The sequence below is a fragment of the Zea mays genome, chromosome 6 (assembly GCF_902167145.1).
Source record: "Zea mays cultivar B73 chromosome 6, Zm-B73-REFERENCE-NAM-5.0, whole genome shotgun sequence".
In the NCBI taxonomy this organism is placed as follows: Eukaryota; Viridiplantae; Streptophyta; class Magnoliopsida; order Poales; family Poaceae; genus Zea; species Zea mays.
This window is the reverse complement of record NC_050101.1, coordinates 53,126,110-53,135,157: the sequence shown is the minus strand read 5'-3', so window position 1 is coordinate 53,135,157 and position 9,048 is coordinate 53,126,110. Positions and strand designations below refer to the sequence as shown.

Here is a 9,048-nt window from a genome sequence, read left to right as displayed (position 1 = left end):
GCAGATATTACAACACATCGGAGGAACGAGTATGCGAAAGCAGTTACAATAACTTTATTTTATATTAAAGTAGAGAAAGAGTAGTATTATTACAGACCAGTAAAAATATAAGAGTGTTGGAGTAATATTATTACATATCTTGGGAGGCAAAAACCCCTCCCGATTAACAGTAAAAAGTTTTTAAAGGAGGACACTTCCTCCCGCGGCTTCAGTCTTGGTTTTCTTCCTTAGGCACCACCTTGGAACAAAAGCAACAAAAATTTGTTGCTTCTTCACCTAAAACAACATGGAACAAAGTCCTAAGTACGAAGTGTTCTTTCACAAGTCTTACCCGTCAAAATAAAAAAAACTCTCAAGGATATGCTGGCCTTTGGGAATCAAGGTATGGCTTATCAAAAATCAAGGACTCTGTTTGCAGAAATGCTTACTAATAGTGGATCCTTAAAAATCCAGTTTTACTTGTCAGGTTAAGTAAAGTTACCTACATCTAGAGTTCTTTCTACCCTAGTTCAAGCACTTGACCTATACTAGCCAATTATTATCAACCCTTCTTATTCACTGGAATGCTACGTGTAAGTCAGTGACCAAGTCTTCATGTCCGAGAAGTAACGGCGATCCGAATCGATTAATACTCACCTGAGGATCTCCAATCACACGACATATGTAGCACTTAACCCTTGCATATGTCAACTCGCCACCGGGGTTCTTAAGACCAGATCAGGTTCACGCCAACCGAGAGCACAGATACACCACCATCCAGCCTCTTGCCACGGAGGGTACACGCTACTCTCGCCATCTCTCCACTCCCATTGCGTGTTATCTTATTCTGGTATTAGTCTGCCCGAGACAAAGCTTACCCATGATGAGGCATGTGACCAGTTAAAGGGTCCTCGGTCAGCAGGCCTACATCGACAAGGTCCTTAATCGACTCAGACGGAGACACTACACCGAGACTCCTTTCTCGTGCAAGTCACTCGCCCGATCTCAGCTTTATTATTTTCAACCCAAAGTTTGGTACCTGGCAGAGGTACATCTTTTCCGATGTTGAACCCATCACGGCCATGATGGATCCACCATCAAGTTTTATTTTGAAAACATCCCACCCACTTGAAGCATCATATTTTGTCAAAACAAAACATTTTGTTTTTCTAGAACAAGGCTAAGCATAAGAAAAACATTTTTATAAAATAGAGGGTCAAGGAAAGGGAATCAAATTCTTAAGGAAGGAAATGCAGCAACTTGTTTAGCATACAACTTCTATCACCTAATGCATCAAGCAAGTGAGAAAGATTTTAAAATAGCAAGGAGGTGGCAAATGCACCGGGGCTTGCCTTGTGTTATAGGTGAGTCAGGCTCTGCTCCACAGATGTCAAAATAAAAGCAGTTCCTAGCCTGGGGTTCTTCAGGTGGTGGTGGTGGTGTAGTCCTTGCTTCTTCAACTTCTATCTCTTCTTCGTTTTCTATATATAGCCATATATAATCATGAATGCTCATGAAAATGCAAAGATAATAAAAGTATATTATCTAATGTCTTGAATACAATTTTCCTTCACGAATCTCCAGGAAACTAGGGTTTTTGGAGTCAATAGTGAAGTTCATAAGGCAAAAGACTAGGGTTTTGGGTACCAAACATGGTCCAAATCATACCAAACTTTACCCAAGGCTTCTAAATAATATTTAAAGTGCATTTAAAAAGTTTGATGATTTTTGGAATTATTAATTAATTTCTAAAATTCTAGGGGTATGGGTTTTGGCTATTATAAATATTCTATAATTCCTTATCTGGACTAAAAATCATACTACTATTTTTATTAAATACTATAGGAAATTAGGAATCTAGCAAAATTGGTCTTGCATTTTTAGCATTTTTCTATAATTTTCTATAAATTCTCTAATCTTGGCAGAAAAAGAAAAAGAAAAAACAATGAATAGCATTGGGCTGATTTCAGCCCAACCGACCTGTAGAAGGGGGAAAGCACGCCCGCGCCCGCGCTGCTAGTCTTGCAGAAAGGCCCTCGATGCTTTAAATAACTTGAAAGGCGTCCAACGGACTATTCCCTGTGTCACTGACATTCACAAAAACCCCCTTCAAGTTCTATTTCTTTACATCCTGAGGTCCACGACGGGGAGCGGCGGAGAACCGAGCTCCGGCGAGCCTACACCGACCGGATTACTCAACTACCGGTGCTCTCGTGCGGCAGACACCAAATTGAACCCTTAACAACCATTTCCCCTCGCTTAATTGCTGGATTTGAGCTCTATATCATCCTGTCCACGGCGACAGCGGGCACAGTGGACAGTAGGAAGTGTTCCCAACGATCTAAGGGGTCCTAGCCTAATCGGCTGGGTCGGGGAGCATCAGGGACACACAAGGATACTGAAACGAAAGAGCAGGGGGCATGAGCGGACCTGGAGCACGCTGACCACGGCGAGGTCACAAGGCGCGGTGTTTCGGACCAATTTAGGGGAAATCCGAAATTGGGGAGCTTTGGTGAGCAATTGGAGGCACGACTTGGTGGATTGGGTGCTTGACTACCTTACGGACCCGACGACACACTCAATTTATAGGCTCCGGGGGCGGTGGCCTGTGAATTTCGTGGAAGCTACCGTGGCAAGACCACAGGCGACGAGTAGACGTACTAAGGCGATGTACTACGACGTGGTTAATGGCCTAAGACGTGGCATAATGGCGGTGAAGGACGCAAACTCCGGTGACGGCCGCAAGGCCACGTCGCCGGTGCAAGTGGTCGAGGGACAGCGAGGCCACAGTAACCCAAACCCATCCGCGGCGAGATTTTTTCACGGCTAAGCGAAATCCACTCGCCCGAGGCACGAATCGCGACGGCCGGCGCGAATCCGGGCGCAAAGGCCGCCGGCGATGAGGGGGCTGAACCTGGGATCATGTTTAGTTCACTGTACAATCAGACTCCCTTCAAACGCCTGATAGAGCAACTTGCAACGCCTAGATCTCGGATTTTTGTGCCAGAACATGCCAATCCGTCTGCAGCAAACTTGTAGCCCTATGATCCAACTACAAATCGACTATGGCAACTATCCCCAATCGAGCAATGAATCTAACTCTAAATCGAGCTCTAAGTTCATCCTACTTCACTGCTAGTGAGGATTCAGACTTAGGGTTGCCTGACAGCCCGACTTTGGATCTAATTATCTCCAAAGTTCTCATAACACCAAGGCTTAATCCTTATAGCAAAGTTGTTCTCCTATAGTAACTCTAGACTTTTGATGTATTGACCCTAGGCAAATTCCTGGTATTTTTAGAACTACAGAGCTCTAAAGTCAGCTCTGTTCAACTATATTTCAGACTTAACCATTTGAACACTAGAGTGGCCTTTTTGCAATTTGGCCCAAATCTCATGGTTTCTTTTGCAAATCTTCAAATATGTGAACCATATGACTTAAGGTACCCTAATTCCATGGTTGTTGCACTTAGGTCCAAAAGTGATGGAATAAGTCTTGAGCATCTAAAGGACAGCAGTCGCTTTTGACTGTCCTCTGTAGTCCTTTAGCATCTAGAGGACAGCTTGACTGTCCTCTGTAGTCTCTTTAGCATCTAGAGGACAGCAGTCGTTCCCCACTTTCGAGCAGGTCCGCAGCGACTTCCTGCTTGAGGAGCTCGAGTCCACCGCTGACACTGCCATGGCCCTCTACATGTCGTGTTCCTGGGGGCAGCCTTGTCTCCTGGTCGTCAAAGCGCCAGCCAGTTGTCTGCCATGGCCAACAGCGTGGCTCCGCCAGTTGCTACTGGAGCTCCATAGTCCGTTGACAAGGAGCACCCCAGTCTACTGCAACAACGTCAGCGTCGTCTACCTCTCCACCAACCCCGTCCAGCATCAGCGTACGAAGCATGTCGAGATTGACCTCCACTTCGTCTGCAAGCGCGTCACCATTAGAGATGTTCGTGTCCTTCACGTTCCGACCACCTCGCAGTTCGCCGACGGTGTTTGAGGAGTTTCGGTCCAGTCTCAACATCTATCGTGACTAGAGTTTCGACTGCGGGGGTGCTAGAGTGTATTGTATCTGGTCCTTATTGGGCCATGCGGGTCTCTCTGGGCTTAGGTTTACTGTTAGTTGGCCTATTAGGAACTCCGCTTTATATTGTACAGCTCTCTCTTTGGAATGCACTTAGGGTTTCCAACATTTACGAATCATGATAACTTAAATATCAACAATTCAAAATAGATGGAGTTTTTTTATACTATCTCATCTGCTATCAACAACCCAACAATAGTTAAGTAGCAACACATGTTGGCAAGCAAGAATTTCATGAGAATTAATTTTTGAACTCTTGGCTAAATAACATTCAGTAAGTACTTGATATGGACTGGCATGGTTCACTATTTAATCTAAAAGATAACTGACATCATACATTGTTGAGCCTTCAAACACTGTTGTACCATTGGAAAGTACTCCCTCCGTCTCAGATTTATTGAAAATCTTATTAAGACTAGATATATGCCCGTGCGTTGCAACGGATGGCACTTATGCACGTATAGATCATTATTTAGTGTTGCTATCAAAAATCAACTTAACAATCATAACAAATATCGAAGTCTGTTATTTCAAACAAAAGCAACCATATATTTTAATGAGAGCACTTAGAGCAATCGCATAGAAAGAAATAGCAAGACAACGGTCCACAGACACAGGGGGAAATATAGGCAGGAAACTTAGGCCATTCAATACAGTTAAGGACAAGACCCTGCACATTGGAGCAAGCAACACGGCACCGTCCCAGTAGAAAGGATCATTCATATGGAGCTGTACCACCACAGTTCCTCCCATGGAGAACCCGTAGAGGAATCTCTTCTTTAGCATGTTCTCCCCTTTCTATGGAAATGCAATGGACATGTAACATGTTAGCAAATAAATAATGGAGGTCCCATGTAGGGCTATGGTTTGCGTACATAGCCACTGGAATCCACAACTTCGTTCTCACCACATACACTCTTGAAATGGTCAGAGCAGTCTCTGACGTGTCATCAAAGCTCGACAGGTAGCCTTTCGAGCCTGAAGATTTACTGTGGCCCTCGTGGTTGATTACATGGACAATGTATCCACGGTGTACTAAAACAAAGGTTGTGTCTATGTTTTTTATGGAAGTTTGTGAGCATACATCGATGCCATGAGTTCATGGTTTTCACTAATGAAAAGAACATGAAAAATGAAACTGAAGGTTTACCTCCGATGGATATGCTGCACTCGGCTCCGTATCCTAGCAAAATTGAGCCATAGAAGAAAGAGCAGCTCGTTAGTTCTTAATCAAATGATGCACCAAGCAACCATAGTCAGAAACTTTATGAACAAATGATGCACCAAAATCATCAACATTAGATCCTGATTCAGCATTTGATGTATCACTTAACAAGCCCTAACACTGAAAGAGGCAAATATAGTAGTAGTTTAGAACAAGAATCCAAAAAGCAATCGGTTTCCTACAATATAACTAATGAAGTTTATATAGTTTTACAATGTTACTTTCATCTGTTCCAACCGAAAGGAGGAGTTGTTTCTTTCTTCCCCCTCATAAATAGGTTTGATTTCCCTCGCGCATCCAGCTTCCAAATTGTGGATCAGCTACAAATGATATTATCTATCAGCACGTAGAGAAACATGGACAACATCCAGATGAACTATTTCTACGTAAACACAAAACATTAAATGGCACCTTCAATATATAAGGATCATTCCACGGCCCTTTGTTCGATCCTGGACAACCACCCTCGTCACTACATGTGCATGAACCGCCAAGGAATTCTGGCAGCTCACTGAGAAAAAAACAAGCAATATTAAATGTTGGTATGCTGAAGCTAGGAAACAGCTAAAGGGAACAAGTTCAGGTGAACACAGCTACGAGTACCTCGAATCTATTACTTCAAGAAGCCTGCTCTGGTAGTTCGAACCAAGCACCTACACGGAAGAAACAAAAACTAAAGATTGTGCTACCAAACAAGTGTCCACTAAAGGATGGTATACAATTTATGGGCCTTACATGAATCTTGGATGAAGTTTTTGGGTCAAGGAAGCCCTTCACGCTGTTCCAGATCCACTTAAATCCACTGCCAGCGTTCACAACAAACATTTGGTGGAGTGTTTGCATTCATCACATATTACTTAACTGGGTCAATAGGGAAATACCATAACATATTACCCATTGAAAAGAATAATTACCTCGGGATAATAATCGCTATCAATCTTCTGCATCCGATGCACAAGTTTTCTTGCAGTCTTGGAGAAATTCTTAAACCCCTGAAGAAATCAATAACAATCAAACTGAATAAACTACAAACAAATATGTATTCTATAAGCACAGCACAAACTGAACCGTTCACATACCACACCCTAGACGTCCAAGATGGTAGTGGTGGAGTCAATGTGCCTCTTGGCAGCCAATGTGCAGGCAGGGAACCTCTCCCTGAAGGCTCTCTCAAACTCCTGGACATGGTACTTGATGTAGCGATCCACAGAGGTGATCTGCATGAGTTTGTTGGGATCCACCTTCCCTAGCCTCTCAATGTACACGGGCCGGCCTTCGCGGTCCACACCATGGTAGCCCTGAGGGTAGTAGCGCAGCACATCATCCAGCTCCTCGAAAACAAAATCCTGAACGCATGGAGCAATAGAAGATTATTAATATATACCAAACAGAGATTAGTATCTCCCAAGTATTGCTTGCGGTCCAGAATTGGCTGTTAGTGACCACCTCGAGGATGGTGTTAGTTCCAAACTCCTTCCTCCATTTCAGCATCTCCGACCACATCAGCATCACCTTATCGGCTTCGAACTTCCTGGCCTTGAGGAACCTGAACCAAACCGCGAGTTTCAAGCACTGGCATAGTGGCATTCAACGAACCGCGTCCAAATGCAGCGCAGGCAAGGAAATAGAGGGGTGGGCTTTAATGTGACCTGAGCATCATGTGGTAGTCATCGTGCTTGTCGGGGAGGAAGCCATGCACGGTGAGGTGGTCCTAGAAGGAGGCGACGACGCGCTCCTCCTCGGCGTCGCGGACGTCCTCGATGGAGATGGCCGTCGGCGAGAAGCGGAAGTCGACGCGACGCCTCCCTCGCTTCTTGATGTCAAAACAAGTTTATGATGTCAGTAGATAACAAATTAGCAATATATATTCTTCTATAATAGTAGAAGATATGAGCAGCTCCGGCTCTTCCGTGCACCACGATCCACATAGCGATCACAAACTCTAGCATAGGCTCCCTGGTATTAATTTCAAATGCAGATCTTGGTCGTTGCGGCAACGGACAAAAGCCAACAAGTGTGGTGGTTGAGATGTCTTCTATGATTTTATTTCATCAAAGCCTCTAAAGTGTAATAGCATGCACATAGAATTTTGAGCCAGTAAGACATATTCAAAATTGGACACAACAACTTTATAGAGAAAATCAAAAAAATTGTCATATTATGAGGTTGCAACTCTTACTGCACATGAACTACAAAGACAAGTATCGGCCAAGTAGAAACTATACCAACTCTACACCTCAATAGCAGTTATACAATGGCCTGCATTTAACATCAACAAATGTGAAGATGCTCATCTACCATAAGCAAGCCCATGTTTTGAGGGAAGTGGTGCCTCATACTCCCCCTGGCAACAGCTAGGAATTAAGGTTATGTATGCCTCAACATGTTTTTAGTGCATCCAGGTCGCAAAGTATGAGGAGCACTTTTAATTGTAATTAGATTAATTACGAATAAAAAATATTTTCATATGCCTTCAGAACTTGCAAAACTGAAACAGACCAGGAGAGCCAGTGGGAGCTACGTTCTTAACTTCTTTTATTCTCAGTTTCAGGATTTCAGCTATGGCTATCAATTATAAACAGTGATGGTCGAACTGGTACCTGGTATGTCAAGTATGGTAGTAAATAGTAATATGACCAACAGATCACAAAAGAGCATTCTAGTTTCAGTTTTTCGATACTAACTAAAGCACCAAATGACACTGCAACATTTTTCAAGAATACAGACAAGAGAAAATCAACTAATCGAATCTGATCCAACCTTGAAATGATACCCAATAAAATATTTTTGTCATTTGTTTGTGATTTAAACATTGTTCTTCTGGGTACCTGCTAGGAAGAACAGGTGTGGCTCAGGATGCTCTAGAATGTAAGCAACAAGGCATCAAAACGAGGAAGAACAAATATATTCTCTCTAGCTGAAAAGTTTCAATGGAAAATAGCAACAGAAATAATGACAGTGTCTAGAATATTATGCTCATAAAAACAGCACAGATCATGTTGAAGTAAGAATGCAATGGTATAATTGTCACATAGTTCAAATGACCATTGGTGCCAAGCCTTCTATTACAAACAAACTGACTGGGAAGAAAAGGTAAGTTTAAGCATACCCATAGGGGAATCATAGCAGGAAAATTAAATGGGCATATCCCAGTGCAAACACCAAGTGGCTCCCGAATGCTAAATGTGTCGTTCCCAATAGAAACACTTGATTCATATTCGCCCATTTGCAATGTTCTCATTCCACAAGCATGCTCCACCACCTCTGTATGATAAGGAATTCAAAACCAAAGTAGTACAATAATCGGTCAACATAAGAAAGAGTTCTATCATAGAAAAAGGTCAACATTTGGAGCACATGAGCAGAATATTGGGGGCTACAATAAATAATTCATCAGTAATATTGGCATCTCATGAAATCGATATATAGAAATCATGAGACCACATGTAATACTACACAAATAATTACCAGCATATATGAGAAAGCAAAGTTTATGTGCTTGTTGTTGCAAAACTAAGGTCTAAATTAAGTGATGGCTGAAATTTTCTTTTGGGCGATACAGAAACTTTAAGATAATTACTATAGTTGTCTAACCAGAAAAGAAAACCAAGTGTGTGCTTTCAATAAATGTGCGGTTAAATAAAAAACATGGTCGTCATGTTTAGCTCAATAAATATGCGGTTAAATAAAATATTTATTGAAAAAGCGCATTAGCTTGCAAATATGTTTAGCTCAAGAAATGTAGCTTCATAGCGGCAGTGCTATTTATAGTC

General features: G+C 42.5%; 1 pseudogene across 1 annotated transcript; it reads right to left on the bottom strand.

Moving 5' to 3' along the window:
* Window positions 1–4,680: 4,680 nt before the first annotated feature.
* On the bottom strand, window positions 4,681–8,534 carry LOC113830627 (uncharacterized; annotated as a pseudogene). Its single transcript, NR_160291.1, has 10 exons — window positions 8,385–8,534; window positions 6,925–7,088; window positions 6,722–6,821; window positions 6,355–6,621; window positions 6,190–6,267; window positions 6,011–6,077; window positions 5,879–5,928; window positions 5,687–5,786; window positions 5,497–5,595; window positions 4,681–5,395 (listed from the first exon to the last, which is right to left on the bottom strand). The product of NR_160291.1 is annotated as an uncharacterized protein (transcript).
* Between the last annotated feature and the right edge of the window lie 514 nt (window positions 8,535–9,048).